This window comes from Schistocerca piceifrons, chromosome 1 (genome assembly GCF_021461385.2).
Source record: "Schistocerca piceifrons isolate TAMUIC-IGC-003096 chromosome 1, iqSchPice1.1, whole genome shotgun sequence".
Lineage (NCBI taxonomy): Eukaryota > Metazoa > Arthropoda > Insecta > Orthoptera > Acrididae > Schistocerca > Schistocerca piceifrons.
Window position 1 is genome coordinate 904,353,474 of NC_060138.1, and position 10,420 is coordinate 904,363,893.

The following is a 10,420-nucleotide window of genomic DNA, read 5'->3' on the forward strand; positions in this document are numbered from 1 at the left end:
CTGTCTATGTTTCTCCTGTAGAAAACTGCTGTGTGCTTGGCATATTGCGTTTTGTTGTGCTATGCCATTACGTCTTCCTCAGCAGGAGGTATATACCCTGTACGGCATTATTGTCTCTTGCGCTACATTCAGTCAGAACAGAAATTCTTAATACTAGTGTACTTCGGAAGTGAATTTACTGTACCTTAAACTTTCAGAAAACCAATGAATTTTCCCCGTCGTTTCTTTCCGCTGCATATATTAATAGCCTGTCATCTTAAACTGTATCTCTTGCATATCATCCTATATTAATCGAAACATCCGCATCACGGAAGTCATCTGACGCATTTTTTATTGGAGAGCGTCACAAAGTGTCCTAGTGTTCCAAACGGAATGAAAAATTGACATTTTGTGTCTTACTTATTCAAAAGAGTGAGATTACCTTGTGACAATTAACACTCACATCATTCAATTACTACATAGAAGCACTGCTGGTGTAGTGGTATCATGCAAGATTCCCATTCTTGTGACCCGGGTTCGATTCCCGGGCAGTGCAGACTTTTTTTCTGCTAATGTGACTTCCTGCACTGATTCTTACTTAATAATAGTAACTTGATACTACTCTGAACCTTGATAACTGCTGAAATCGGGATTCTTTATTATGTCTGGCTGATGAAATGCGCGTTCAGAGCGCAGGCGCCAGATATCGTTCGATAGCCGGCTAACGCCACGGCGCGCCGAATTGAAACAGGAGCGGCGCACGTGATTGCGTTGTCTGAAATTTCATTCCGCTCCACTTTTTCAGATGCGCGGCTAAGGGCGATCACATGCACATAAGCGTTCTCAGAAATGTCACACTTCGCCATATGTTCATTTTGGACGTAGAGGCAATACAGGAGGGGCACGTGATGATGTGCTTCTGCGCTCATTTTGCTCACAGTAGCTCATTTTAAAGTTAATAACATACTTTGTCTGTGAGGAAAGCGTCTGACTCGTAGTGCTTATTCATCTGTTAAATCTGTTTAAAAGTACGTTGCATAGTTGATGAAAATGGGTACTGCACTGAGTTACTCGTTTCTGAAACTGTAGTTATAGTGTTAAACATAATGCCAGAAAATTAAGTAAATCAGTCTATATCCGCCACCAAACATAAGGCCATGAGATAAAACATATTCGTCAATAATCGAATCATAGTCGATACTTCTTATAGTCTATGTGAATATATCAGTTTACCTCGCCACCACAGTTAATAAACTTACGCACGTTTGTACGGATTGTAGCTTCTTTACATCCACATCTACATGTATACGTCGCAGACCACTGAGTAGTACGTGGCAGAGGATACATCCCATCAGTAACATAGATTTTCTTTCCTATTCCATTGGTTGTTTGAGGGAGAAAAATATAACTGCCTATATGCCTCCGTACATTCCCTAATATCTTTTACCTCAATCTCACTTCCCTCACGTAAGACCTACGATGGATGGAGCATAATGGTCGCATTGACTTCTTCAAATACAGCTTCTCTACATTTGCCCAACAGGGTTTAACGAGAATTATATCAGATTTTTTTTTCAAGGATTACCATTTAAGTTCGTGAACGTGTGTGTTACACAATAATTGCTGATAAAACGAACTATTCCAGACAAAAACGTTCCAGACAAAGAAGTATGTGTGTCATTTTATCATGTGACATTATTATCAAATCTGCAGCAGAATTTAGGGCACATACGACGACTTGCAGAGGACTACATTGCCAAGAAAGAAGGGCAGACAGGAGTTTCCATCCGTCCACCACATTTTGAAATGTGGTGCACAAAGCAATTAGAAAATCTATACCGGTGTATAGTCACGTGGTTGTCGGAACAGAACTTTTTAGTGTCCATACACAAACTTTTTATGAAGTCATTTCCTTGTTTTACGTTACTGTTGCAAGCAGACCATTACCACTGTCTCGATAAGAAGTTTTGCATGCAGTTTTACTAAATAGCTGGACTCTGTGATGAACACAACATAGAAGGGGAAACGTTTTATCAGAATTAAAATAGCGTCGTGGAGTATATCTTTACATACAAAATATCCAAGCAAAGAATGTCATTGAGGTTCACAAAGTCTGAATTCAAGAGAGTACTCAAAGTTTAGGGAGTCGCAATGAATTTTCACAACATGTTCTTAGTCTTCCTGAGAAGAAGTAAGGCATGACCAAGAATTATCAGCCGCAATAAATAGCAGTTACTATTAATGGCGTTCGTGCCAAAAGATTGATGTGAAATACGAATGATCTTACGCCTTTCAGCTCAACATTTCTCTATAAAAAATTAGGGCCAGGTGAAACGTGTAACGTGTCTTCTGCCTAACGAGCAGAAACTAAGAGAATTGTTTAGGCCAGAGGGAAAGAAAGAGGGTAAGTTCTTAACAGTTTGACTGCCATAAATCGAAACGGGTACACTATTTTTACCCACAAGAGTACAGCCAAGGTCTGAGTGGAAACTTTCATGGCCGTCCTGGCCGGAAAGGACAGTCCTTCATACAACCGTGGGGAAAATAGCCGACATCATTGCTTCTGATAAAAATAGCTCGATAGTAAGTAGTATGATAGTAAACGTAACAATTAGATGTGAAAGTAGTTACAACTACATCTCATAAGAACAAAAATTAGCAGAATAAATTCGATGCGGGCGCTACTCACATTCTATTTTTCGATAAAGCAAGACCAGTGGGACATCTTGTAAAAGGAAATCGATATCATTAGAGACAAAGTACTCCTTCTATTCGGTACGAACTGTTCAGTTAAAGCAACCGTCCTGACGTTATGTAATGAAGTATAGGGGAAAGGTAAGGCTGCGTTCACAGTGCCACAGGCAACTATCGCCAGATGTCGTCGCCATTGATCGCCGATGAATCGGCCGACAGTTTGGTCATGGTGGTTCCGATATCCTTCGTCAGTTATTGGTGGAATCAAGAGGTAAGGTTAGGTTAGTATTTGTTCTTTGTGTGAAGCTAGATTTTAAACTTCAAATGTGAGATGGATACCACGAGGCATCTGTGCTTGGAGACGAGTGCTGCAGGGCGGCGTTTGCTATTAAAAAGATGCTGAATGCGGGTAAATTAGCTACACCTGTTTCGGAAAAAACGTGGCGAGTACTGTACACTTTATCATCAGCTACTGGAGCTACACGACGACTTTTACAAGTATATGAGATAAAGGAAAAAATTCTGTGCTACAAAAATTAAAAATGCCTTAACTTGCATTTAGGATCCCTCCAAAACACTTTGTGCGATTTAGTACGCTGCTGTGGTAGGATGGGAGACTTCAGTATATAAAGATTTCGCCAATGAGGTTACGAAGACATAATGTTTAATTTATGTGATGAATGTAAATTATGTTTCTATTATATGGTGCATGGATAAAATTCTATACGAGTAAGCAAGTATTATTTAATTAATGAAAGATAGATTTGTGGTTTCGCAGCAGCTCACTTCATTCTAAATATAATGAGAATTAATGAAGCTCTAGCGGTACATTCAGATAATTATGTTCTACGTGTATACGTATATCTACATTTAATGATTGCTCTGCAATTCACAATTAAGTGTCTTGCAGAGGGTTCATCCAACCACCTTGAGGTTGCTTTTCTACCGCTCCCGAGCAGTGTGAGGGAAAAACGAACACTTAAATCTTTTTCTGCGAGCTCTCCCTTCTCTTGTTTCATTATGATGATCATTTCTCTCTATGTGGTGGGTGAGGAGAAAACTGCTATTTGAAATTGCATTGGCAGGTACTGTAGCCACGAAAAACGATTTGTTTTAACGATTGCTACATCATTTCGTGTGTCATATGCGTGGTAGTCTCTCCCATATTTCCTGGTAATGCAAAACGAGTTGTCCTTCTCTGAACCTTTCCGATGTCCTTCGTCGGTCTTATCCGATGCGGATCCCACACCGCTTGGCAGCACTCCAGAATAGGACGGTCAAGCGTAATGTAAGCAGTCACTTTAGTAAACTTGTTACGTTTTCTAAGCATTTCGTCAATAAATATCAGTCTTTGGTTTGCTTTCCCCACAACATTATCTATATGATCGTTCCTATTTAAGTTAATTTTAATAGCAATCACTAAGTACTTAGTTGAGTTTACAGACTTCAAATTTGTGTGATTTATTGTGTAAGCGAAATTTAGCGGATTCCCTTTAGTAGTCATGTGGATGACTTTACACTTTTCATTATTTAGTGTTAATTGCCACTTTTATCGCCGTACAGATGTCTTATCTAAACAGTTTTGCAATTGGCTTAGACCATCGGATGATTTTATAAGATAGTTAATGACAGCATCATCTGCAAACAATCTAAGAGGGCTGCCCCGATATCGTTTATATAGATCAGGAACAGCAGAGGGGCTATAACACTTCCTAGGAGAATGCCAGATAGGAACTGTGACCTTTCTGACAGTAAATCACGGGTCCAGTCACACAACTGAGATGATAGACACTTCATTGACACGCAATTTGATTAAAAGGCGCTTGAGAGGAACGTTGTCAAAAGCCTTCTGGAAATCTAAAAATTTGAAATCAGTTTGACATCTCATGTCGATAGCACTCATACTCCGTGAGAATAAAGAGCTATTTGCGGTACGCGAAAACGAGATTTTCTGAATCTGTGTTGGCTGTGAATAAATCGTTTTTGTTCTAGGTAATTCATAATGTTCGAACACAATACATGTCCAAAACCTTACTAAAAATCTACACCAGTAATATGGGTCTGTAATTCAACGCTACTTCAACGTTACTTCCTTTCTTGGGTACTGGTGTGACCTGTGTAACCCTCCAATCTTTGTGTACGGATCTCAACAGTCCAATTTCGGTGTTGACGGGCCCAGGCGAGGCGAAGCGTAAAACTTTGTGTCATGCAGTCATCGAGGGTACATGAGTGGGCCTTCGGCTCTGAAATTCCTTTCGATGATGTTGCATTGAATAGTTCGCATGCTAACTTGTTGATGGCCCAGTATTGAAATCTGCAGCAATTTGCGGAATGGTTGCACTTCTGTCACGTTGAACGAATCTCTTCACTCGTCGTTGATACCGTTCTTGCAGGATCTTTTTCGGCCGTAGCGATATCGGAGATTTGATGTTTTAGCAGATTCCTGATATTGATGGCACACTCGTGAAATGATCGTATGGTAAAATCCCCACTTCTACGCTACCCCGGAGATGCTGTGTCCCATCGGTCGTGCGCCGACTGTAATACCACGTTCAAAATCACTTAAATCTTGATACTCTGTCATTGTAGCAGCAGTAAACTAACAACTGCGCTTGACACTAGTTGTCTTATTAGGCGTTTCCGACCACAGAACCACATCCTGCCTGTTTACAAAGCTCTGTATTTGATTGTTCATCCCTATACAAGTTCCTTTGGCGCTTCAGTGTATTTAACCTGTTTCAAGGCCGACCCTGCATCCTATCATGAATATGGACTGCCTGATGTCATCATTTCTCTGCAAAGTATTTTCCACGATGGAACAAGTTAGTGGAGAATGTGTCACGACCGCGCAAGAAGACGTGTTAGCAAGAAGTAGACTAGCACTCTGGTGGACGGTGGACCAAATCGCCATCCGGCCATCCAGACTGGTTTTTTGTGGTTTCTTTTAATTGCACAAGAAAAATATCAGAATTTCCTTCAAGATTCTTCTCTACTTCAACCTGGTGCTGCGTCTCATGTGACCAAGACGTCAACATGAAGTAAACTTTCGTTTTTTTACAATGTGCCGCTCGTCCAGTGCGTAAGACGCGTTATGAGCTGCGACAACCATGTTCACATCGTCCCTGAAGCAACGCAGTCTCTCTGGACACCCCTAACATTCAGTACAACTCAAACGAGAGCATGATTGCATAAGCTAATGTAGGTGCTGACTATATATGTGTGAGACTATGCGCCGAATACATGACAAGCGGCTGCACTTGCCCACGTACGAGACGAATAGAATTTCGACGCGGTCTGGCGCTGCTATCTCACACGAGAGCTGCGTCCAATTCAGAACCAATGTCGCATGGAATTGCAAAGGCAACAAAGGAGACTGGAATACGCTGTCCGAGCGAGCCGCAGTCGGGTGCCTGTGCAAATATTCTCGCAATTAGTCGGTAATACGGGGTGAGGGTGATCGCTACAGGGCAGGGCACAGAGGGTGCGCTGCAAAGCGAGGCCCGGCGACCGAGGGCGGATGTCAATTAGTGCGAGGTGCAAAGGCGGCCTAAACTGATTACTAGGCGTCCTCCCCTTCCCATATGTAGCGAGATTAACCTGTGGAGGCAGAAGGGGCGAGTGTGTAGGGGCTGGCCAGCGGGGAGGGCGGAGTCGGGTCTAGAGGCCTCCAGCGCGTGTGTGAGACCCGTAGGAGATAGGCAGCTGCTGATTCTGTATCACCGAGCACAGCGAAGGGTGACCGCGGCAATCTGACGAGAGGGTACGAAAGCTAATCACTTACTATGGCTCTGAGCACTATGGGACTTAACATCTATGGTCATCAGTCCCCTAGAACTTAGAACTACTTAAACCTAACTAACCTAAGGACAGCACACAACACCCAGCCATCACGAGGCAGAGAAAATCCCTGACCCCGCCGGGAATCGAACCCGGGAACCCGGGCGTGGGAAGCGAGAACGCTACCGCACGAGCACTTACTGTAAGTCGATACTTCTAACCAGTACCATCATACAGTTATTACTAGCGCATCACTCGAGGAGTCGCTAAAATTTTGCACAGTGAAACCATTACCACCTGTTCAGCGTGCGTTGTATAAGTCTCTTGTACTTACCTTGACGTGTGCAACTTTTCAAGACATTCAACATACACTACTAGCCATTAAGATTGCTACACCAGGAAGAAATGCAGATGATAAACGGGTATTCATTGGAGATGTAAACTAGAACCGACATGTGATTACATTTTCACGCAATTTGGGTGCTTGGATCCTGAGAAATCAGTACCCAGAAAAACCACCTCTGGCCGTAATACTGGCCGTGATACGCCTGGGCATTGAGTCAAACAGAGCTTGGATGGCGTGTACAGGTACAGCTGCCCATGCAGCTTCAACATGGTACCACAGTTCATTAACAGTAGTGACTGGCGTATTGTGAGGAGCCAGTTGCTCGGCCACCATTGACCAGACGTTTTCAGTTGGTGAGAGATCTGGAGAATGTTCTGGCCAGTGCAGAAGTCGAACATTTTCTGTATCCAGAAAGACCCGTACATGACCTACAACATGCGGTCGTGCTTTATCCTGCTGAAATGTAGGGTTTCGCAGGGATCGGATGAAGGGTAGAGCCACGAGTCGTAACACATCTGAAATGTACGTCCACTGTTCAAAGTGCCGTCAATGCGAACAAGAGGTGACCGAGACGTCTTACCAATGGCACCCCATACCATCACGCCGAGTCATACGCCAGTATGGCGATGACGAATACACGCTTCCAGTGTGCGTTCACAGCGATATCGCCAAACACGGATGCGACCATCATGATGCTGTAAACAGAACCTGGATTCATCCGAAAAAATGACGTTTTGCCATTCGTGCACCCAGGTTCGTCGTTGAGTACACCATCGCAGGCGCTCCTGTCTGTGATGCAGCGTCAAGGGTAACCGCAGTCATGGTCTCCGAGCTGATAGTCTATGCTGCTGCAAACGTCGTCGAACTGTTCGTGCAGATGGTTGTTTTCTGGCAAACGTCCCCGTCTGTTGACTCAGGGATCGAGACGTGGCTGCACGATCCGTTACAGCCATGCGAATAAGATGCCTGTCATCTCGACTGCTAGTAATACGAGGCCGTTGGGATCCAGCACGGCGTTCCGTATTACCCTCCTGAACCCACCGATTCCATATTCTGCTAACAGTCATTGGTTCCCGACCAACGCGAGCAGCAGTGTCGCGATACGATAAACCGCAATCGCGATAGGCTACAATTCGACCTTCATTAAAGTCGGAAACGCGCTGGTACGCATTTCTCCTCCTTACACGAGACATCACAACAACGTTTCACCAGGCAACGCCGATCAACTGCTGCTTGTGTATGAGAAATCGGTTGGAAACTTTCCTCATGTCAGCACGTTGGAGGTGTCGCCACCGGCGCCAACCTTGTGTGAATGCTCTGAAGAGCTAACCACTTGCATATCACAGCATCTTCTTCCTGTCGGTTAAATTTCGCGTCTGTAGCACGTCATCTTCGTGGCGTAGCAATTTTAATGGCCAGTAGTGTACATTCTTCTGGAGCAAGTAGTAAGGTACACTCGTCCACATAAAGAGATTTGCGCCCAGAAGGACAAGGGGGATTGCCATCGTTGTTGCCAGGCATGCAGATGCTGCCACACTTATGAAATAACTAAACTTTCAACTATTAAGGACCAACGTCTATTGTGCAACATGGCTACAACATATACATGCTGATATGACGTCCGGCCTCCATCGTTGTGGATATAAGCGTCGAAACGTCACAGCAGGGGTGGGATGTAGTCCTTTTAGACTTTGCAGAGCAGAGACTTTTTCTGGTCTACCACAAGGTGTGCGGTAGGAATGACTGTTAGCTTGTCCAGCCTTTTTGACCAAGGGAGAGTATCATAACAAAATATATTTTACTTTTGTGTCGGTAAATTCAAACTATACGCCAATTTATGGCTCATTTGATATATCACATAGTTAGTTCCAATTAATATTCGGAGAGTCGATGGAAGTAATCGTCAGTGGTTCCATATCAAACCAGTTTTCAGCGGGAGTCAGATTTCACCGTAGGGTTGCCTAACCAGGGGACTGTTGTCTCGTGTAGGAGGAGTAATTTTCCGAACCTTGATTTAAATATTCCTACTAATGTACAGTGTGATGAACAGCCCCAAAAGCTGGGTTGCGATACTCTCGGTAATAAAACTGACGGGAGAGGCCCTCTTGTCCTCAGCTGATCGCAGTGGTTACTTGGAGCAGGTCCGTGGAGATCAGTAGCACAGAAATTGCCGCTATTTGTATGCTCCCTTACGGTTCTCAGCGGCAGCCACGAACCTTACAACTCCGGTTAGTGCTGTGTCGCTTTAAAAGTAACGTAATTGCGATCAATTTGGTTCCGAGCAATGAGAAATGCAACACTTTGCATATCGATCAGCAGGCACGACAAATCTAACCATCCTTGACCAATACTACTTTGTACTGAACCTTTCTGGCCCTCAGTTTATTCTTTCTGGTGAATAATAAACATTACAGATGATCTCTCATTATACATACTCTTTCTCTGATGAAGGTTGGGATGAGTTTACAGAACGCTCGTTTATACCGCAAATTGTTCCTTTTGTCTGGTCCTGCAGCATGACGTTTTCTCCGTCAGGTTTGTGGTATTGTTAGTTGTGTAGTATCCGGTACTTTAATTGTGACAAGCTACATCCCATTTCTGTGTGTGGGTTTGTAAAAATACAGGACATGCAATATTTTACCAGATCTGTCCGACGTCTGGTCGGTAGAATTCCATTGTTGCCTCCCAAAACCTTTTAATCAATAATCAGAAATTCCTGGTAGAAGAGAGGAGGTCCGTTGCTGACCACGGTAGCGACAGAGGAAGATCAAATGTATCTGTTACGAGGTGTATTTTAAAAGCAAGCCCCGATTAGGCGCACACGAAAACCACTGCGAAAATCCGATGGAACTCTGCACAGAAGTGTTGAGCAGTGTCTTTAGTGTGCCTGTCGATCGCTTCACGTCGCTCTTTTCAGTTCAGAGTGCAAAGTGATCGCGTAGAAATGCCTAAGACAACTGTGTCCGCCAGCAAGTATGTGGATCTGGTGAGAGATTTCGCCTGAAGGTAGGCAGCCCATATAACATAAATTTCATGCGTTTCTTTCTTCAAGACAATTTTCAGCCGCATTCTGCAAGGGCAATGAAGACGTTCCTGCAGATTTTTCGATAGGAAGTGTCTGATCACCTACAATATAGCCATTAATAGGCTCCCACTGTTGTTCATCTCTGCTCACATGAACCGCTGGCAACGAAGACAACATTTTAGCACAAACAACAAAAGAAGACCAGCGTAGAGAATTGGCGGAAAGCACAGACGTCTGCTTTCTGTGACGAGGGTAGTGTAAAGTTTGTACAACGCCACCACAAATATCTAAGTCGGAGTGGCGACTATTTATAGAAGTAGCTGAAAGATGTGGCTAATTGTTAAGAATAGAAAATTTTTGATTTTAACTGTGGTTTTCATTTCACGACCGGTCGTACGTTACTTTCCGAACAGTCCTCGTAATTGGGGTCAGAAATCAGGCAGCCATTTTAATTGCTACTACCCCTATCACCTTCTTTCAAAAGAGACCGGACAGAAGCCGCAACATATAAAATTCCACAGGACGCTGCTTACACGTGAGTGCACAGTTAGGTCCTACTGACTGGTGTGTGGGAGTAGAGTCCTGATGGCACTTTCCAT

The 10,420-nt window shown here is 43.7% G+C and overlaps 1 non-coding gene across 1 annotated transcript; it reads left to right on the forward strand.

The window, feature by feature from the left end:
- Window positions 1-464: 464 nt before the first annotated feature.
- On the forward strand, window positions 465-535 carry Trnag-ccc. Its single transcript has one exon. It is a non-coding gene; the product is annotated as a tRNA-Gly (tRNA).
- Window positions 536-10,420: the final 9,885 nt, after the last annotated feature.